Consider the following 23197-nt stretch of genomic DNA (forward strand, 5'->3'; position numbering starts at 1 on the left):
AGTCCCATCACCACAGTATTTCTTCATTGCCAAAAAACCCATTTATAAAGTCCCAGAGCTGCACAGATTATACAAAACCTAATGTAAAGAAAACCACTTGTGGCACTGGATTGGTGCACCTGATGGCATCCCCATTCCTGGCAGAGGTCAGGGACACATCAGTGTGGGTCTTGGAGCCAGCCTGCCTGAAGAAGTCAGCGTGCAGTCAGCTACAGCATGAACCTACAGCAGAGAAATTCCTCGCACAGATATCCTCAGCGTGCACTGGGTGCAAGGCAGCTTACCCCACTGTCAGACACTGTCCACATGAAAACTTAGGATAGCTTGTGAACTCCATGTTCATCTTCTGGCATCCTGCACCTGAAGTTCTCACTGTGGAGATAGTCTGAGGATCCTGGCTGTGCTTGCAGAGCTGGCAGAAAGAGATTAGAAAAAAAGAGCACCCCAAAACAAACCAAAAAACACACCATAAGTAAACTCCATCCCCCTAACCCTGCTAAACCTTTCTGCTGTCCCCATATCCATGCCTCACAATGCAACATGGCCTCCACACAGCTGAACTAGCTCCTGTCTTCCTGCGCTCTTCTCCAGTTGCCTGCCCCACCACTGTGCTAACACAGACATGGCAGTCATCAAGTCATCAAAAGGTAATACATCTGGGACTCCACCAGGCCCTCGTAACAAAATGACTTCCCAGAATAGAGCTATGCTTGCTAAAGCCTTGTCAAGATCAATGAGAAAGGGAGAGATTGAAACAAGAACTCAAACCCTTCTGATTTACACTACCTAATTCTGGCCACCACACGCAAACCCCATCTTAGTTTTGCTACTTATCCCATTTAGAGAAGCCTCCTTGACAAGCACACACTGCGGTTTTTCCAAACCCATAGTGACCTCAGCTGTTTGTGAGACAGGAGTTCTCTACCCACAGACGGCTCAAATGTATTCCAACCTCTCCACCACAGCCAGAAGCAGGAATTTTTTCCTAGGATTTCCTAAATCTTTTAATCTTCTACCTCTGAAATCTGTAATTCTACTTTTTAAAGTCCATATTCATGAAGGGAGATTGAAGTGACCAAACTGCTGGTACCAGGGAGAAAAGAAATCCTATTTTTCATTCTTCAGCTGCAGTTCATGACATCTCATTTCACAGTCACCAGCCAGGAAAAGACTTACATAAGAGTTAATACAGAGATTGAAGTGACTTACAGAGCATTCCACTAAAAGAAAAACACAACGCAAAACACCGAGAAGGAACTGTATTTGTGTACATGCTCTTGCTGGGGAACAGAGTAGCAGTTGGGACTGGTGTGATCTCCAGATTTGGTGATATTAAACATCACTTAATACCAGAGAGACATGGACATACCAGAGAGTCCAATGAAGGACCATGAGGATGATGAAGGGATAGAAGCACATGACATACAGGGAGAGGCTGAGAGAGCTGGAAGCATGCAGGCTTGAGAAGAGAAGACTTGGGGGGGGATTTTATCAGTGTGTAAGCACTGATGGGGGGAGTAAAGAGGACAGAGCCAGACTCTTCTCAGTGGTGTCCAGTGACAGAACAACAGGTGACAGGCACAAACTGAAATACAGGAAGATCTGTTCAGGCACAACAGAAAATTTTTTTCCTGTAAGGCTGGTCAAACACTAGGGTAGGTTGCCAGGGAGGCTACACAGTCTCCATGCTCAGGAGATATTCAACACATCTGACAGCACTCTGCACAACCTGCTCTTGTTGCCTCTGCTTTGAAGAGAAGAGTTGGACTAGATGATCTCCAGAGGTCCCTTACAACCTCAGCTGTCCTTCAATTCTGTGAGAAACAGGAAGAATGCGATTTGTTTAGTCTAGAAAGAGAAAGCTGAGGGTGGGCATAACAGATCCTTTTGAAGACAGCAATCCCTGCTGCTTCTTCCTAGTACAGATTAAGTAGTAACAGGCTAGTTTGGGGGAAAGAAGATGTAGGCTGAGCTTCTACAGGTAGGAGTATCCAAGTGCTGGAACAGACCATGGAATGCCATCAGCAGCAGATTTAAAGAGGAAAATGGGTGAACAGCCATCAGGATGGCCTGGGTATTACTAATCTTGCTTCAGAGGGAAGTTGACTTCCTATCATATTTCAGTCATTTAAAAAAAGACATCTACCCCCGGCCCCCTCCAGTCTTCTGCTCCCCCACAACCCCAGACTGCTGTGCTCTAACTTTTTTGTATCTGTAGCATGTGAAAAGCTCTGAAATGGCTTTGTAAAGGCTCGGAAGAACAATGTATCTGTTTAGAAATACTATTCCAGTTGCATTGGTAGATTTCATTATTTCAGAGCTAGAAAAGCTGATTTTTAAAAAAAGTGAAATTCAGAACCTTCTGAAAGCTGGAAACTCACATTTTCCCAATTTATACTCTACAGTCAATGAAGACACAACTTAATCCAGTCTATGAATTCCTAAAAAAATTCTTGGGAGTTTTCAAAAATTCATTTTCAGTTCATTTAGTTAAAACTAGAATCTACAGAAGCATCACTTTGCTATATGCTGTTCAATTATGTGTGGATTATTATAACCTGAGGCAAGCTGTGGTCATCCAAATCATACCTACTAGCTTCTCGCTCTTCAGCACTTAAGATAGTACCTTCCTGTCCGGTTCCACAAAACTGTGCAGATCACTGAACAGAAGCGACAAACCCTCCCATTTGCCACGTGTTTCTGCAAATCAGCCTGTGGGAAGGCTGGCTGCAACAATACTCCTTCCGCATTTGAGCGATACTCGGCCAATAGTCACCAGACTTGGATCACAGGTAGGGGCTGGAGGACGAGCACAGATGTTGCTCACTAGCTTGCCGCCTTCTCTCCAGTCAGCTGGAGAGATCCTACCCGGCATAAGCAGGTTGTGGCATAACATGTATACGGTTAAGGAAAAAGAGAGTCACGGTGAAGCCCTAGTGCATGCTGCCAGATATGCCACCTAAGTAAATGGTAAGCTCTGCCTCCTCTGTCAAGCTCAGACCACTGCCACCTGTGATTTAAGCCCAGCCCTAGATAGCACTAACAGTGAAACAAGTCTCTGCTGCAACCATAACAGGAATCACAGAAAGAGCATAGAAATATTTCCCCAATCTTGTAAGTAAAACACTGTCATGCTTAAAGGCTGCAGTGGCAAACACAGGATAAACATCTAGTAACATGTACCAACAGCCAGTTCACTGACATCTCTGACATGTCACCACTGTTGATACCATTACTGCAGGCTCTCGCACACCTGGTGATTAAGAGCACAAAGGCTTACTTTCATAATTTCCATAGTGTAACAGAAATGCATTACTGTTAGGTACAATCACTTTCTCATTTCATTTGAGAGACCAAGCAGAAACGTTCTGACCCCAAAGATTTGTTTCCTGGCCTCAGTTTCATACAGTAAAAGAAGTGAAAGCAACATTCTCGAAAACCTTAGGTGCAAGCAATTTCTTTTTTGAAGCAAGAGTTCGGGCCCCATTCTCTGCTGAACTAGAGCTCCTCTACTTCTCCTCAGATTTCAGTCCCTGCTTCAATCCTTCCCGTTGCCTCAGGATGAGAAAAGACTACAAAGCTTCCCTAAGTAATCAGCTGAGGATTCCTTTGTAGATGAGACCACCAGCAGTGTCTAGTCACTCTCTGCTCTCCTCCTGGCACATAGAGAGCTCAGGAAAGTGCTGACCATGAACACGTTCAGAGCCCTGCTGCTCCACAGAGCTGTCAGTCCATGCTGACACACAGGAAAGCTCAGTTCAGCCAGGAGCAGACAGTGGCTTCAGTAAAGTTGCCTCTACCATTTGGATGATAGAGCAGAGAATGGGTGGCTATTTAGCCTAGACATCTTCAGGGAGTCCTTGCTCAGGTGGAGCCACCACAGCAAGAAGCTGGTAGTGGGCAAGAAGAAAGATCTGTGGACCCTGGTTCTCAAAGAAGGAAGAGGTACACAGACAGATGGAGAGCTGCGGGAGCCAGAAGGTGTAGTCATTCTGTCTTATCATCAGCAGGCCACAAGCCAAAATGACAATGCTCCTTAAAATGACAGAAAATAAAAATATCCATTAAATTGTGTAACTGGGGAGGAGAAAGCCACCATGACCGCGTTCCTGCCAGCAAACTAGCTGGTTTGAGTCTTTCAGCATGCACTGGTCCTTAGCAGCAAAAAACATCACAACATTTCTTTTGCCATCCCCTGGGAAAAAAAAAAAAAAAAAAAAAAATATCTTTATTCTGTAGGAGGTTTTGCAGTCTTAAAGAAAGGTCAATGGAAGAGACAGGTAAGAAAAGAAATCTGATCTCAAGACTCTGATGAATTTAACTTGCTAGTATAAATGTGCATACTCCACATCTAAGAAGAAATCAAATACCCTAAAAACGCCCCAAATGCAGCCTGAGAACAAAATTGTTACCTAGCCAAATACTAACTTCATTCCAACTAATGCCTGCATTTTTCAGTTAAATTGCAAGTGGTGAATTTGCTTTCAAAAGCTTAGAGCTCTCAAACTCTGAAGTACACTAGCAAAAAATAGTCAGTTTAATTATCTAGAAGCCAAAGCTAGCTAAGTAGGTGGTGCAAAGGGACCACCTACTTGAAGCCCTTCCCTGACACACACTATTCACAGGACACACCTTTGTGTGCTTTTTAATGTTTTTTAAGCGTTCCTTTTTAGTCTACGCCTGTCTTAACAAATTTATCTTCAATATTGGAAGTGGTGTTTCTGATAACACCACTTCTACTGTTGTACTGAAGCCATAGAGAAATTCAGATTAACATCGTGTTGAATGTATTACAAACACTCAGCCTCACCTTGTCCTTTAGAAGGCACCTGACAAGCGACATTAACATTGCTATATGCTCCATCACCTCTGTTTTGCATGAAAGCTGGAATGCTCCATGGACAGTATGGGATGCAATAGGGCAGCAATCACTGGGGAAGGAGCTTAAATTAATATGCAAGCTTGTGTCTGGCTAGCTGGTTGGAGATCCATTTGGGCAAGGTTTTTTGAAAAACAGCAGATATACCCATGGCTACAAATAGAAAACCAGCTTTTGCAGGTAGCAGCTTTTAGGGAACTGGCAATGAGACACAGCCTGTTTCAGTGGCTGACACCTGCTTGTAAATGACTGAAAGGCATGGCCAGATGATATAGCTATTGCAAGAGGAGACCGATCATCCCGGCCTAGTTCTCAGTCAGCAAGCAAATGGACAATGCCCAAACATCTTCTCCCATACCTGCTTGCATTTTTCTTCTGCCTCCTGCTTTGCATTTGTCCAGCATCCATTCCAACAGGCCTAGTCTTTGAGGGAGATCCCACAGCCTCCGGAAACACAGATAACCACCAAAGATCACCACCGTCAGTCTCACTGGCAGGCTGAACATCAGGGCAGCCAGCTGACAAAGTCAGCAGGAGTCTAATTTACTTCCTTGAACTGTGCTTGAAATGGGCAAAGAGCATACACGCAGGGACCTCACAGGTCCTGCCAGTGGGACCATGACTCCCGCTGGGTTGGCGCAGGGCAACAGGAGCATCTCAGGAGCAAGGTGTTTTTGGAAAGCCCTGCGGCAACACAGCAGCACAATAAAGTCTGCTCCACCTAGCAGCAAAGTGGAGCCAAAGCTCATACCTAACATGTGCTTGCTTTCCATTTATACTAAGGTCTTGGGCAATGAAGAGTAAGAAGCCTCAAACAGGCATAATATGACTTCTCTTTACACTACAAACTTTAATCCTTCCTATAAGGCAATAAAAAGTCTGCTACTGTCATCTTGTTTTGTTGTTGCTTACATGCCATCATAAATGTGGAAACCACAGAATTATACATAATATTGTTAGCATTTTTTCAACCAAATCAACTTTTTAAGCAGAGAGCGACTCACATACAAAGCAAACATCCCCCTCCCCCCCTCCCCCCCCATGAATAATGTAAATAATGTATTGGATTTCTTTGCCATTGTAAGATCCTTTACTTTCACCCAGCAGACCAGTAAATTGGGTCTGAAACCACTCAGAGGTAGAAAATAAACAGATGAAGCCAACTAAAAACAAGCTACCCTTTTCTGTTTAAAAGATATGTTGTTTCCAATAATGCAGCTAACAATTGCTATCCTGTCTGTAAGCAAGAACTATCCTCAAGTCTCACCAAGAGCAGCCTGGTGAATCAGGATGTTTCTTGGTTGTGCAAACTGACTCATACTTGAGAGCAAGCAGAGATCTTTAATACCTGTTTCATGGTAGAAATAAAGCAAGTCCTCACCAGGCTTCATTTCATGTTATGGGCCAAAATCCACACTTTAACATTAGCAGGTGAAACTTGTGCCAGCCTGGGAGGAACACTACAATCACACAGCTGAGCCCCAAGGCTCACCTCACTGCTTCTATCCACCTCCCTCTGCCAGCGCAGCACCAACAGTGAAGCAGGACAGCACCCCTTCTGAGGCAGAATAGCAGCACTGAGGCTTTCTACATACCGAGAGGTTAAACAACACTACATAGGTTGGTGTAATGTGTACATATTCACTTCTGTTACAACCCACATTGTCTGAAGACCCAAGTTGTTGCTGAGATGCAGGTTCAAATGAACTCAAAGCAAAAATAAGTTAAAAAATAAAAATCAGTCACTGCTTTACAATTCAAATTCATGTGAAGAAACCAACCTGTGAATGCAAAATTAGATCAGCCCAGATTCACAACCAGATTTTGTATATAAACAGATCAAGCTTGTTCAATCTTGGATTTGTCCCATTTTCGGTATTTTTCTAGTTTTGCCATGTTCTTCCTAAACTGTGGACCCAGGAGTACAATATTTTAGCTGTATTACAATCACACGTGTACTGTGGCATTCGCCTTGTATTTTCTGTTATCTCTCCCTGTACGTACCAGGATACATACTTGCAGACACAGCATTTGGGATAATTCTACCTACTGTCAAGGCTTCACATCACAACTGCTTCCAGGAGTTCATAGCATTGCCAGACTACAACTGTTCTACCTGTATTTTCCATGCCAAAAGTCTGTCTCAGATTGAAGTCTTTGGATTTGCAAAAATCAAATTGGGTGTTTTCAACAACAAGAAGAGGGAACAATATAGTACTTCAGGCATAAAAACATTAACAACTGCAACCTCAGAGGGTCTGACAGGCAGGCAAGAGAGGAACTGGTAGGCCACAGATAAACAAAACAGCTTAACTACTGTACTGCTTAACTACTGTACTTCATACACAATGCAACTTCTTCCCCAAGGAATTATGTCAAAACAAGGTTAAATATTTCACTGGGACTAATACTTTAATTTAATTTATTTTTATAAATCAATCTGCATAATGTAAACTGGCATCCTTCACATTTCAATTTTGCTTACAGTAATAAAACTAACTCTGCAAATCATCCCCAGCTAGATGTTATTTTTATATCTAAGAGCACTGAGTGATAGAAGCTTGGCAGTACAGATCTGACTAAGAGAGAGAAAAATTGTTCTACTTCCCAAACATACCAGAACACGACCATGCTCCATAGCCTGATTTTAAAGCAGTAGGATGAAAATGACTCAGCCTACGTTAAAATTAGAGGTATGACAAGATCGAGACTGCAAGATAAGTACTGAATTAAAGGCATTTTCACTTGAGCTAAAGTAGCTTTTTTGTTAATGCCTGGTAAAGGAAACACTGGATAGCTAGCAACTTCAAAAGTCTGCGAAATAGGCAAACCTACAAGGTGTTTTAAGGAGCTGCGAGTGCCACCTGCCATCATCGCCAGTGCAGGAAAGCTAGAGGTGACAGAGCATGGGAACCGTATGGGGCAGGGACAGTGCTGTGGGTCCCGCTCCCTGCAACGCTGCAGACAGGCACCCCCAGCCTCAAGCTGCTGGCATGGGAGGATGAGGCGAGGACAGGACAAAAACAGACAGTGGTTGCACCATGCCACACACGTGCTTGTTGGCAGCAGCGTCCCAGCAGAAAGGGTTCCTGCCAAAAGCCTCTACAGCCACCTTTGGCTCCTCCAGCCTCCCATTTACCAGGGTCCTCATGGTAGTTTCCCCAAGCCCACCTCTTCCCCCCAGCACCTGCTCCCCCAGTGCAGCAAGGAGATGCTGCAGACAGGCAACCGCTTACCTCCCCACTCCCTGCAGCACTCCAGCAACAACCTGAAATGTGTGGCACCACCACTCACCAACAAAAGCTTTTCTCAAATCAAATACTGACACAACTTACACAGCTGTAAGTCATTTAGCTCACAGTAACCCTGACAAGTTTTTTTTGTATCTTCTATTGCTTCTCTTTGTGCTCAGAGACAGAAGCATAGTGTTTCTAGAGCCTTTTGTAATGAACACTTACTCAACAGTGCCCCATGTACATATACATTTTTAAATATATATAAAAATATAAATGCCTCCAACATTTTGAATGCTAGATGAAAAAACTGTTAACTGGAAGAGTTCACTAGGCCAAATGACCAAACCGAGATATTCCCATTCCTATTCCCCTCCTTCCAGATACAATACTCACAGCCAGGAGGAATGTGTCACAGCTCAGTGTTTCTGCCTGCTGCTTCCCCAGGGTTCTCCTTTCTCTGACAGGAAATCCTCCAGCTGGCCCTGTTTTGTTCTGTAGTGCATTTTAAATTCAGCTTCTTTGCATCAATTGAATTCAGGTGCATGCAGGCGTTTGGTACCTGCACGTGGGTGGTGCTCCTGGTGAGATTTCCTTACTTTCTTCATTGCCTAGGCTTCCATCTAACAAATCCCTAATGAGGAAATTAGAAGCAAAAAAAGAAAAGACTAATTATTTCAACTATTTTCTGCCTTTCTGCAATATATACACGCACACATTCTTTAAAGAAATGTGAGAAACCAACTGCCACCTAACGATTCTGCCTCTCCCAATGTGGATTAACCAAGTCCTGCCTAAGTTCATGTTGAATGGTTTGCACAAATAACTGTTGTTGTTTTCTCCTTAATAGGAGGACACAGAAGACAATACTGCCATAAATTACTATTCCATCCATATGGTCAGTGCTGGCTGCCTCCCTATGTCTCTAGTACAAGCCCAGGGGGTCACTGAGCTGTACTCTGGAGGTCAGGATGACAGGCACAGCCTGGGTGACCAGCTTTTTAGGCACAGGTCATTTTTACTAACCCAGTACTGAATGGTTGTGGTGCATAAGCGAGGATGAGGCTATCAGCATTTTAATGCTAACAATTTAAAAAAAATCAGCAAGACTAAATCACAAAGAATCTGTTAGTGACTGAACAACACAGAGTCTTGTTCATCTGGACTGATGTGCATGAAATAAAGGTATCACTACAAAAATAATTTGCACCAGCCACTTGTGAACTGTCTTCCAGTCTGAATATGCTCTGCTTCAACAATGAGGGCAGTTCATCACCATCACTTCTCACACTGTGTGGCACATTATGACAACGGGGGGATCTAGCTTTGCTCCGTCTGGGGCACTGGAATTTTTTATTTCCCCAAACCTTTATGCTAGAAGCAAAATTATTTACAAGTTGGTGTCATAAAATACCATGGGCAAAATTTTACCCTGGACATTAATTCTGTGGAGACCAAAGCAAATGCATATTGTCTTTCTAAAGTTTTCTTGGGGAATGGTCATGCCCATAATAGGCACTAGGCTCTCAGAGATAAGGGGATGTAGTATGTGAAACCAGGTGTTATGCCATATACCATGGCCTGGGGTGTGTGTAGAAGGGGACATGTGGGTTTGATGCCACTACTGATGTGCAGTTCAGTATCACTTAAAATGTCTGAGCCTTGTGTAACATGAGAAGGGGGCAGATCTTCTCGTAAAATGCTTGGCTGAAAGCATTGCCCACAGGAAAAATAATGGGCTAGAATTTGATAGATTGAGAGACAAAAGGAGTTTTCAGAAAGGAGGAAATTCTCCATTCCTTGGCTGGCTACTGTGTGCCCATTTTTCTGCAGGAAAGTGCTTTTTGTGTTTGATAAGGGAACATTTTATGTATTGGTTTCTATCCATCATCTGCTGGGGATCAAACTCCGTCATTAGTCCTTGCGCTGAGCAATACTTTGCTTTACTGAAATGCATACGTTTGTGCAGTAAAGTACTGTGATGTTTAAAAAACGTACATGGGATACCACCACTGTAACACCCCAGTGTTTGAAAGGGGTGCTCTCCCCATGGCTTGGGAGGGAAATTAGAGACCCGACAGTAATGGAGTGTGCAGAGCTGTAACAAGTTCTGGCACCATGAGGTGTGAGATGGCCTAGAGCCACCAGCCCTGCCAGCACCCGGGCACTCCTGCTGCCATCTGCACCCAGAATTTCTGATTTAGTGGAGTGATATAAAACATACTGAAAACGCAATACAAACGTGAGTTAGCAATTGCAATACACAGTTCAGTTCCCACGCCAGTGTGATTCCCATTACCAATGTCCATAATACACTCACCGCCACAGCACTGGGCGTCCCTGGTCACCAGGAACAGATATGTGGGTTGACGCCAGCTCAAGCCTGTTGCTCTCTTTGAAATTCCTCTGCTAGTAGTTTAGATTTTTACCTTAGGCTGGGCTGAGCCCACCCTGGTCTGGCTAGCTCAGGGAGACATTTATACCCCCAGGTGATCTGCTCAGCTGTTGATAGCTGTTTATCTAAAACACAGGCCATCCCCTGGTCCCATTCACAATGAGATGAAGTCAGCTTCTTTGCATTACTCTCTGAGCGTCCCATCACCCTTGTCCATCTCCAGGGAGCACTCTCCCCTGTGGCATTTATTCAGAAAGCCACCCTCCACCCCGCAGGATTGACTTGGTCACACGCTTTCCAGAAAACCTTTTTTATCTGTTGTATTGACCTGTTGAAGTGGGAGGCTACAAGTCAGGAACGACCTGCAGGGTGCGTGGCGTGGCCTCCCCCAAAGGGATGCTTGTGTAAATCCCAGGTGTGATTTTGTGGCAAAGCTTTACACCCTGACCCCTCGTCCTCCAGAAGGCTAAAGGAGACTGTATTCTTGGCAGTCCCCGTACCCACCTCCTCTGCAGTAGCATGGCGGTGCGACTCTCCCCTCGGTCACGCAGAGCCCAGTCAGAGCTATGTGACGCCACAGAAGGACTGGTGGGTCACCCAGGAGCTTCTGACCCTCCCATCTCCTGCGCCCAGCCCTTCCACCGCCTCTGCTGCGAAGAGCGCAGGGGTCTGCACCTCACCGCTTCAGCCCCCCAGCAAGGCAATGGCAGTTCCTCCAGAAAAGTCTCAGGGAGAAAGAAAATGCAGCTCAATTACTTCATGTGACCTACTCGCACACAGTGAATTTTGAGGGCCAAAGCCCTTTGGGTTCTGCTCATTCAGCCAGTCCTTGCTTTCACAAGGCCGTGCGGGGACTGCAAGAAAGCATGGATTATGCGTGTTTATAAGATATAAGAAAACCAAACCCTAGGAGGCCGGCTGCTGGTATAGCTGGAGGGGGTGAATCACTCTTCTTTCAGAAGCAGTATCCTTAGCCTGGAGCTAAAAGAAGCAAAATAGGGAGTAAGGTAAGGCACTTGCTAGGAAGAATATCCTTGGTTGGGGTTTTTTTGTGGGTTTTTTTGATGCTTGAGAGCTATTACCACTAAATAGCAGAACCTGTGACAATACAGAGAATATAATTGTTTTCTGCTGAAAATACGGAGCAGCATTTTGACCAAACAAGAATGGACGTGTTGGGTTGTTTTAATTCCTGGCATAGCTGGGCATGTCTTATCTCCAGCTTGAAAAAATGGAAATACCTAATGAAGACAGCCAGTTGTCTTGTTAGGTAACTACACACAACTTTCACCACAGGATAGGAATTGTTGGCAAGATGTGGCATCAGTACAGAGAAACAGTATTGCCAGCTGAATAGATCTGTCACATTTCTTTCTGCAACTGTTGTGTCTACTACTACTACAAATAGCACAGCTGAGTGATAAAACTTAAAAAATGTGAAAAAATATTTTCTCTATTTCAAGTCTGTTTGCCTTGTGAATCTGACAGCATTTTGTTTTGCCAAAGTCATGTTTCAGACCCACAGGGCCGGCACTCCTCTGACCTTTACACCCATACTTGTCATTAACAGCAGCAGAGTTTAAACAGACTTTGCAGCAACTCATACGGGACAGAGAAGGCAGTCTTGTTAGGGATCTTTTAACTAGAACGAAATAGGAATAAGATAACCTTATGCAAGAATATTGTCCTTAAAACACTGGAATGTGCTCTTTAATGTCTGCTGGCTAAGGCCTGGCCCTACAGAGATTGAAAGAATTTCACATTGCCAGAACCTTCCTTCCACGAATAGTCACACTGATTTCATGCACTTCTTTAGGATCAGGTCTTAGATGACACTATTTTTAACTACATGAAGAACAAGCAAGTCTAAAACACCTTCACCCTCCAGCTGAGTCTCCATATATTTTAAAGCCATTCTAATATGCACATAATTAATGTGTATATTACTCAGCAAAGAGTAAACAGCAAGTGCTGCAGTAAGTCTCATATCACTAATTTCATTACTGTACAGAAATATGCTACTGTAAATTAACTAGTACGTTATGGTGTGTTATAAATAATTAAAACTAAAACTGCAATTGACAAAATGAATGAAGCAAGAACATTCTGTAACCCAGTGCTCTTCTTACCCTACTTAATAATTTCCTAAGTTGAATAAAACACTAAATCTGAGTCTGTTTAAGCACAGGAAGGAATTCGTTAGTATAATTTATTAATTTGGAAAGCACCTTGGTCGCAAAAAAATAACACATTTTAAAACCTACACACAAGCCACTCTTAGATAAAACATCAATCCGCATGCGATACAAAATAAACCAGTCCTTTATCATCTTTCACAGGGCTCTGAAGTAAAGCCAAAGGGAGCATGTCACAGAAGTGGTGACCCATCCAGGACAAAGCTCTGCTGCTGACTGTGGGACACCAAGACCTAAGAAAGCACCCATCCTACCTGATCTTAGAGGACAAGGGGAAGTGATGGCCTTCTCCAGTCATCCCAGTTGACACCACTTGATGCTCAAGGAGGTGAGTAGGAACTGTGTGTCTTATCAGCCAGGCTCTTCCACAGCAATATCTGCTTTGCAGCACTGCAGGCAAGACTGATAGCTGAGTGCAGGGCACAGAGTCAGGAAAAACAGGTTCTGCTTTGGCATGTGGATTTAGAGCAATTCAGCTTTTGAGACCTAGAGATGAGAAGAGACAGACAGGTGAACAGCATATGAGTAATATCACTGTATCTTTTAGAGGCGTTTTTAAAGCAGACCAAAGACGCTTTTATGCAACTTCTTAGAACTCTACGTGCTCCATTACTTCAATCAATAGCAAGTGTCAAATTGTTTTTGCAGAGGTTTTCTGATTTTTTTTAATTTTTATTCTTTAGTTTCACTGAAATAGCAGGTCTCTTTCTTTAGATAGCATAAAAGAGGCTGACAAAACCTGCTGCTTCATTATCTCCAGGTGAATTCCGTATTCTGCTCCTTCACTCCTCTCAGCTGTCTTCTCTGAAGTACCACAGAGCTTTCCACCTGCCTTTTTTTTTTTTAATTTGTTGGTATTTATTTACAAGACAAAAAGCTTTATCAATTAATCTAGTGTTTATGCTATCTGAGCTAGCCCTGACCTTCATCGGAATGGAGAAAAATCCCTACTGACAAGGTAGGGCCAGACCCTGCACCGCTTCCTTGCAGTGCAGCAGTGTGGAGGCGAGTGTCAGTGCCCAAAGCAGCAGGTGGGATGCTGAGGGATGGTGTCCCCAGGATGAACCTTCAGGGAGAATTCCCTGTGCAGGGAGGGCTCTGACCCTGTTTCTGTAGCCTCCAACGCAGGGGTTCCTACATCTCTGGAGTCCACGATGGCATGAAAGGGTCCTTATTGGTGCTGGCTCACGTGGGTCCACAGGCATCCTTGGGCTGGTGGCTGGATGGTAGGCTGTACCCACCTCCCTGTCAGTGAGAAAGGGGAGAGGTGGAAGGGAAAAGCTGTAAGTATCTGCATGACCTTGACTTGTGCCGTTACACTGAAGCAGATGGAAATCATAACGGACAACAATACTCTTGCTTCACAGTGTAAGGCGGCTTCCACCCAGCAGAGTGGAGGCACGAAGAGCAGGTAAAAATGGCCCAGGGGAAAAGCTCATTTGAAACTGCCCTCTGACAGTGGGAAAAAGGATCCTCCACCCATCTGTTACTGCCCACACTCACTATGGCACCCTTACACAAAGGCTAAGGAGAGGACCCGACAGCCTGTTCTGGTACAAGACACCCCACAGGCTACCCCAGGGAGTCTCTGGACCATATGAGGAGATTCGTCAGGCACTGGGCGATTCTGGGAGAGAACGGGATGCTCCCGCAGGGATGTACTTCCCTAGGAGATCTTACTTCTGGACAAAGGCTTGTAGCTGAGAGCAGAAACCTGTAACACCATCCTTCCATGGATGAGGATGCTGGTGGGTTTGCACTAGGTATAAGCAAGGGCGTTTTTTAATTCTCACTTTTTTATAATAATGACGGATTAATCCTGTCCTTGCTAATCCACTGGGACAGAACAGCTGACATAAGACCCCTCCAAGCTGCAATGGGTGCTCACAGCTGCATGAGCCAGAGATTGTTAAGCACACGGTTAACTCCCACAGACCGACTGTGTCCTTTTTTTATAACCATTTCTTTAGGCAAGTCTCTCCTGGTATTTTAAAAATTCATTTTAATCAATTTAAAATTAATAAAGAAACAGCGAAATCCTTAGGGCCTGAAAGCTCCAATCTCTGCCACGCTGGAAGTGATGAGTCAGCTCCAGCTCGGCCTGCCATGGAGCCTGCTGAGGGACGCCTCCGAAGCGCTGCTGCTGCGCTGAATTAGGTCACTCGGTTTGCTATTTACAGAGAGGCAACCGTCTCCGCGATTGGGTGTTCCCTTCTTTCTGATGTGAAAGAGCTGCTGTACTCTGACGGCACAACCGCCAGCGACACCTCACCGTCGCCGCAGATGCCGTGGCTCTGTCCTGGGCATTTACCAGGCGGGAGTACGGCTGAGCCTCTCCGAGAGGAGGGAAAGGACTGCAGCCATCCACAACAGGACATGGCAACACGTGGGGTCCCGTCCTGCTCCCGCAGTGCCGCGCGGTGTCCCCGCAGGGGGACTCCAGGCTCCTGCCCTGGTTACTAACCCGTGCTCTGCTTGGGCCAGAAATGGAAACCAGCAACCCTGAGAGCCAGTCCTCTGCTCACGCCTCCGCCCAGAGCTGAGACTCACACCCAGGCCCAGCTCCGCTCACTTCACAAGAGAACGCGCGCTCCCTCGGCGCCCGAGCAGAGCTGCAATGCTCCCTCGCTAATCACCCGGGTCTAATTGCTCTGCCACGGCCCTAACAGGCAGCTCCTACGGCAGCTCTCCAGGGAATTAACATTAAGCCTCCGTTCTGTATGCTAAGGCAGCACATGAGGAAAAGCAGTTCCCACCTCGCGTGCCCAGAGCATGTGAGCCGCGCAGGCCGGTCACCTGCATGTCTGTGGGCTGCAGTAGCGCTTGGATGCCAGCACCCCGGCAGGGCCAGCCTGGGGCAGGAGCGGGCCCGACGGCAGCAGGAGGCTGGCGTCCATGGGCTGTAGGCAAGGAGGAACGCTCTGCCCTGTTCCCCAGGCCCGGTGCCAGGGGACGGGGGAGGCTGAGGAGCTCTTCCAGTGCTCTTGCCGCACGGAAGGTCCCAGTCTGTAGCAGGAGAGCAGGAACAGGACTAAGGGAAGGGGAGAAGCCCTCGTAGCCTGCCCACAACTTCCCTGCGTTCGGTCCTCTCTGCCTGCCGACCAGGCTCGGCCCTCCCCAGCACACCCCTTCTTGGGCACCCTAAGGAAGGGCACAGGGATCCCTGACACCGAGGGCCATTCCCTAAAGGCACACGACACGACTGCTGTTCCACTGGGCTGGGAGGAGGAGGACAGGAAAGCTACGCGCCAGCCCTTTCAGGAGCGGCCAGGCTCTGCTGGAAGCAGAAAGGCTGCCCATCGGCTGGCAGCTATGCTGAAAAACAGATCTGAATCACCACCGGCTTACAGCACTTATCTGAAAACATCGGTGACCCGCTTTGGAAAACACAAGCATATAGTGGCCCGTGACAGCCAGCACCACCTCTGCATCCCTGCCCAGCTCCACTCTGGCATGGAAAGAACTGGCCAGACAGGAAGGCAGAGAAGTCGGCTCAACTCCCCTTGCCCCGGCAGCCATCCAAACTCTCCTTTCATGCTGCTCTGTTTCGTTCCTGGGTGCGGTTCGCCTAATGTCAGTTATTCCTCCCCCGTGCTGGAGCACCAAGAGAATCAGGCACAGCGAGGGTCTCCCCTTGGCAAGAGAGGAACACACAGTGCTCAGCTGGGCCGTACAGCGGGGAACAAAACAGTCAAAAAGAACTCCTCGCGCTTTCTCAAAAGCAGTTTCACCTCCCCTACAAGCAGTGGCTCCAAATAACAAGATGCCTTGAGTAATTAACTGAATGTTCCTTGGATAGAGCTTGTAATAGGAGCTTATACATATTAAACAAGAAAGATCTACTGTCTATAACTTGTTCTTTACTAACAAACAAAAGGTTTGGACCAAATCCATTTTAGAGCAAACTTTACAAGGCCCTTATGCTGAAATTATTCAATAGAAAGAACTGAACTGAGTCCAGGGCATTTGTGAGGGTCTGACCACAGAAAGCAAAGTTTGTGGTCAGTTTGCTTGGTTTTTTGTGTTTTTTTTTTAAAGAAAATCAAATACTCTCTCCTTTTTGGCATTAACATGACAGAGCTATAAAGATTTAGCAGTAGCACTGCATTAGCCTCCAAGAAACACACAAAACAACTGCTCCCTTAGCTAGATCAGTTGCTAGAGCAAGTGTTACAGTTGCCATTATTATCAGAGCTGAAAGTGGAAAGGAATTCCTCATTAATGCACTGAAGGACAAATGATTTTCTCCACAAGGGCCTGTGTAGTGCTAGGTGTGGGGACTGCAGTGTCTTACATATGCTTGCCCAACATAGCCTGCTGTTCCATTGGGAGAAGTAACACTTTGGTAGTAAAGTGAAATAATTCTACTCTATGAATTGCTATTTTTCACTTGCAACAAGAACCAAAAGCCTATGTCCTACAGTCAAGATAAGGTAATCACAGCAACATGGAGCTCTTCCAGGTAGAAACACAACAGCTACTCAGCATCACCATTACTATGTAAGACTCAGATGCTCCAATGTATTTGGAATATATTGCAATAGCAGGCAGTTAATACTGCCATGTGGTTTGTGAAAAATGGCATGTAAAGGAAATATGGGGAAAATGTTGTAATTATTTAAATGGGTTTGTTTTGATACCACCAGAAAAAAAACCTGCCTGAGTAAATGCAGTATCTAGACCTTTATCTTTACAAATGGCCTTTAAAGAATAAAAGCTGCTGCTCTCCTGTGCCTCTGCCCTGAATCTGGTATTAAATTCACATGGGAGCAGGCAAAAGCAGCCATGTCATGTAGCAGCAAGAGGCACCAGGAAAGCCTTGCGAGGCTGGCAGAGCTCACCAACTCCCGTGCCCCAAACAACCCAGCCCAAGAAAACCCAAAGGGGACCCCCCCAACTGCATGAGGCCTGACGAGATGACTGCTACAATCCTGCCATTCAGTAGGCTAGCCGAACACACCTAGTTTGGCCAGTAAACTGTTAAAAGCAGCTGCATTCTTCTACTAAGGAAAGAAAGCTTTGATGAGGCAACCGTTCCCAGCTGTTGGTAACTGGCTCAGTACAAAAGGTCAGGTTGGGAGTTATCCACAACACAGGGTTTTCCATATTTCTGGCAGACTGTCTCATGCCAGCTATTCTGGAAACCAGCTCAAGCACAAGTGGTATATGACCTGGGGAGACACAGAGACACATCGCCTGCCACAGAGAGAACAGCAATCAGAGGGTGGAGGACTCGGCTCACTTTTGAGCCCAATTCCTGCTCTGGTAATCGTCCTCTTCCTCACAACAGCCTTCAGAAGGGTCCAGACACTTCAGGGACCCAGAGCTCTAACATTCCTGCTTACCAGCTGCCTAAACTCACAAATGTCTGCGTTTCTGAAATTACAGTCTCCAGAGACCCAGAAAAAGATCTTCTGAATATACTGGGAAGCACATCAGTCTTAACACTGCAGAGCAGCCTAGTGTCTATTTTGTGCCTAAGCCTCTTCTATTCAAGAAGTGGTTTTGTCTCTTCCAGAGATAAGCGATGTGACAAAATTACTTCCTGCTCACCTATTAATATTCAGCTGTGATAGAGAAAAAAGATTTTGGCTTGTGCCCTCATTTGCTCATTGAAGAAAAATAAAGATGAACCAAAATGGTTGAACATGTTTCTTTTTTTAAATTAATAAGTGGGGTTTTTTTAATGATAGAAATTGAAGCTCTGCTTCACCAGAAGGCTGCAGGGTGACTAAGACCCAGCACAATGGTAAATGATAGAATAAACCTGTAAAGTTTGTGTGTGAGATTTCAAAAAGCTTTCCTTGAATGTCACAGACTGAGCATCACAGGCATTCCCGAGATAAGTAACAGAATTATTTAAAGAAACAAACAAAGCTTTCCTTACCTATCAAAAAGAAGGTGAGAAGATAATTTCTTGTGCATTCTTTGCAGGTCATGTCTAACTGCATACTGCAAACAATTGCATGCCTGGCTGAGGACTCCCATGTACTCTACCTGTCCTATTCACATACACTTACTGGTCAAAGCAAAGTCTCTGAAAATTTAGGCCTGTAAGAAGATTGAAATTCAAGGTCAGATTTTGTAGTGAAGCAACAAAAAAATACTCAGTGCTTTAATGACAAAAAATTTGTTATAAGCATCATCATTTTAGCTCCCAACTTCTGTTTTTTTCCTATTACTGAGATTAGGTCAGGGTGAAATAGAAACATCAAAGCACTGTTGTAATCAAAGAACAGTTGTTTTGCTTTCTTTTCTTGGCTAATTAACATAGCTTGCTAGGAGGAAAAAAAACCCACCCTATTAATACTCAAAGAGGAGCAACCTCAGCTTTAGGTCATAAGCTGCTTTCTATGGTTTGGGTTGCCACAGTTACTACGGACCTAATTCTGTTGAACCAGGAATGATTCGGAGATTGGGAGTGATATCATCATAAGGAACAGGACACGATCCAATTCAGGCCCTGGGTGGTATGGAACATGTCTCTGTTCGCCCTTCCACTTTTCATTCACAGTGCGGTCGTCCTGCCAGACTGCCAACACAACGAAAGGAAAGAACTCCATACAATTTTTTTGAAGCAGTATTCGTAGAGCGTGTTGTCCTTAAGCTTCTGAGGAATCCAACCCAAAAAGCATCTGCTACAGAAGGTAAATAAAACATTACAAGAATCAGATTTTAATAATAATTATCAGGAAGGCAGGGCTTCCCTCCCAGAGTATGACAACACATACTGCTCCAGACTCACTCCATTCAAGGTTGTAGTATTACTTTGGGTTTACATCAGTAGAGACAGGAGCATGATTGCTGCTTCCTTGCTTGATTTCATTAGCCTGATCCCTGCAAGTAGTAAGGATCATTCTGAGTAGTTAAGTGATTTATTTTCATTTCCCTCTGTGGCCAGTTTGAATTTATGATATTGCACATTCAGTAGTGCAATAGCAGAAAGTAGTCTTTAAAGGTGAAAAACCCTAAAGAGAACTTCATTAATTACATAGGAATATTTCCCCAGCATGCTGCAGAAGAAAAAGATGGATTTCTCCCCCAATCAACTTTTACATTTCAAATATCCATAACTGTAGATTTAGTCTCTTGCACAAAAGGATGAATACGGATAAAGAAGAAATGGTGTAGCCTAGCTCTTCCAAGCACAATGGATGTGTCTGCGTTAAGTCTCAGTTTGACCTATCGCTCCCCAGCAACTGTTTGTGCTCAAGCAAGGGCAGCGTCCTAAGAAGGAACAAGGAGGTGATTTTAACTCTGCTTGTGGCATTGGCATGAACAACACTGGAACTTTTTCTGCGGTTTTGTATGTCCACATTTAAAGGGGACACTAAAAAATCAGCCATGCAGACAAGAGCATGCTTGCCATGAATTTCTTAAAGCAAGGGCACAAACCACACCTTGGGCAGTAATTAAATGCAGAACAGCAAAGCAAGGGACAACGTACACCTATATAAATATGGTCTTGCTGTCATATCCTGTATAAACTAATCAGTCCCTAGCCACCACAGATTCCTTTGTTCTGCACTCCTTGAACCTGCTTAGTTTACTTGCCAAGATGTTATCCAGACTTCAGGGGTTACAGTTATTTATCTGAACATTTAAATCTAGTCTACAATCTAACCTCCACATTTACGAAGGGGAAACTTTTCCGAATCTTTAGGTCAGAGGAAGCTTTGTGGGTAAATCTTATACCCATCTTTGAAAACAGCATACGCACCTTCTTTTCCACTTGCAAGGAAAAGGTAAGCTGTCCAGCCAGATTAATTGGTATATGGGACAATGAAATAAAGAGCATCTAAAAAAGAAATAGAAGTTGGTTTATGCACTGCGCAGATTTTACGACACATGCTTCTGTAGATATGCTTTCTATATAACAATGGTGGTGCCAAAGGACAGCTTACCAGCTACACCTACCCATTTAATGAAACAGTGTCTGCACGCACAACAGCAGAGGAGCTGCCAAATACAATTGAATGCTCCAGCACGCTTTGATCCTTAGTAACTTTATGATCTACTTTTGTAAAATTAAATTGTAAAGAAATAATGACATTTAACCTTTTTATGCCCTGTATCAGTGAAGCCACCAGGAATTCTAATTTTTCATTGCTCTCCAGATGCATTTGAGGAATTGAGTATCAGTGTATTCATTCCTACTACTTACTTCTGTCTTCAAAGGGTGGCAAACTACCAGCACTAATGAAATTTTACACTCTGAATGCAACTGGTGACTACCTCCTAAGAACAAATTCTTAAAAGATACTGAAGCACCAAAATTCCATTGATTCATATGGAAATTATGACTCTGAATACACTTAATCTGGTCCCAAGTAGCAATTAAAATTTTGCCAGGCCAACTACGAAACACCCTTCTAAAACTACTTTCTTCAGCAGGGTCTTTTTCTGAAAGCTGCTTGTGCTGTTTCCCCACTCAGTATGGCCAATACTGTAATCAGATTGCCACATGCAAACCCCATCGTCTACAACACTGCATGTACTCTTCCGTACATAATATCGTTCCTTAACAGCTTTGTAGTATAGGACTCTTCCAGAAATATAAGATTTTGCTCACACTAGCAATACAGCATTCTGTGAAGTTTTCTACAAAGGTTTTTCCTTCTGTGGTATGCACGGAGTCCCTCAGTCCTGCCAACAGAAGGTGAAAGACACTGAAGGATTAGACCTCAAGAAGGTGACGGGAGTGAGATGCAATACACGATCTTCTTCTTTATCACCTCCAGTGTTCTGAGCACAGCATGCCTTGTGATTTTTTTCCCATGTATACATCTCCTGGTTTCCTATATTAAACCATTTAATAATATAGCAGAGGGGCTGTGAATAGGAACTGATTACATATTTGCTACTTCAGGGTCTGGACAATGGTTCTGACTGAACCAGTCTCTTGCTGATAAGAGCCCAGGCACCCATCTACTTCCAGTTATTTCTGTGGAAGGCAGAGCTGGTCTTAAATTTCTGATATGTGCTGTGCAGCCTGTGAGACATGGCGCTTGCTAAATGAAAAGTATTAAACGCTATGGTTTCAAAGCTGTTTTTCATTTGTTTCTATTTGTTCAATATTTTCAAGGGTAACACATGGAGCAAAAAAAATGAAGTGACTGCTAACAGATGATTCTGAATTGTTGGCTTTGGTAGCCTGAAGTGAAAATGCAAATGCATTATTGGATGAGCAGAGCAAACAGAAGGCATGGTCACCCCCACCCCATCCTGAAATATAAACAGGAACTTTGTTCAGAAAATGGCATTACCTTTATTCAGCACAGCTTAGTTATTAGCTTAAACATGCAGCACATTTTCAGCATATCTAACTTACAGCAACTTCTCCCATGAGCCTGAGAATACATTAAAGGGTGTTAGTAAGAGCGATTATAAAGCACCTACTAGATCAAGGAGATTCTGCTGCAATATTTTAATTTTCATTCAAATTAAATTTAAATTATAATTTACACCACCCTGCTAACAAAAGGGGAAAAGGGCACTGTAAGTGTAGCAGGCAGCACACATATCTTAATTTATTTTTCCCTATTTTTAACTTGTGGTTAAACTTAATAGACTTCTAAGTGCAAGTAGATTAAAGCTCCATCTAGTGCCAGGGTCTTGGAAGTTACTGAAAGATTTGCAGTCCAAAAATAGCAAACCCGCTCACAAAACCATCAAGCAGCAGCAAGCCTAGCATCTCAAAGCTGTCACACACACAGACGACAAGAAGCCTGTTGGAGTTACTTGCAGTGTATAAGGGCTTAATTTTAAAGTTTCTGTATCTTGGACCAACCAGAGAACACGGCACTACCTGGATAGGGACAAAGTGCTCGAAATACACACCTGCAACAGCGAGGGGAGTGCCAGCCTGCGGAGCCATGTGTGTACCCAGCACCTCTCCTCAGCAGTGCTCCGTGATCACCGCCGCAGCACTTTGCACTACTCTTCCTTTTTGTACCCAGGGAGCCGGGGCGCAGGCGGGGAGGGACGGAAGGCATGCGCCCTCCTCCCAAAAGCCAGTTGCTGGGAGCTTGGGCACTCTCAAAAGTGAAGCAGAAAATTTCTAACTTCTCGGGAAAAGAAGGGATTTGAATCATGGGCTTCCCGTTTCTTGCCAAGCGCTCCCAAAGGGCTGCGTGGAAAGGGCGATGGCACCCAGACTGCCCCCAGAACCAGATGCCCCTTCCTTTTACTGGGGGACCCTGGCACTGGTGTTCACGAGCCATTCCCGACGAGCATCCTCCAGATCATGCTCTCTCATGTTTCTCCAAGAAACCAAGCTGGAGGACAGCCGCCTCCTGCTGTCGGTGCTGCGGGGCAGGCATCCCGCACCTCGGCCCCCCAGGCTTTCCCCGCAGCAGCTGCCTGCGGCTCCGAGAGCCGGGGACCTCGCAGCAGGCTCTGTGCCCGCACAGAGGGGTCTGGTCACCTAAAGCTTAGCCAGAAGCAAAGCAGGTTTCAGGGCGATTTCAGGACTGAAACTTTGAATGTAAGCACT

The 23197-nt window shown here is 44.8% G+C and overlaps 1 long non-coding RNA gene across 1 annotated transcript in view; it reads right to left on the minus strand.

Moving 5' to 3' along the window:
* The window catches only part of LOC126039361 (uncharacterized), a 99451-nt gene that overhangs the window by 67331 nt on the left and 8923 nt on the right, over window positions 1–23197 (minus strand). Inside the window, exons 2-5 of the long non-coding RNA XR_007506302.1 lie at window positions 13806–13947; window positions 12957–13188; window positions 11012–11232; window positions 8509–8746 (exon numbers count right to left, since the gene is read on the minus strand). This is a non-coding gene — a long non-coding RNA (uncharacterized LOC126039361). The remainder of the gene's footprint in view (window positions 1–8508; window positions 8747–11011; window positions 11233–12956; window positions 13189–13805; window positions 13948–23197) is intronic.

The sequence above is a fragment of the Accipiter gentilis genome, chromosome 6 (genome assembly GCF_929443795.1).
Source record: "Accipiter gentilis chromosome 6, bAccGen1.1, whole genome shotgun sequence".
Classification (NCBI taxonomy): domain Eukaryota; kingdom Metazoa; phylum Chordata; class Aves; order Accipitriformes; family Accipitridae; genus Astur; species Astur gentilis.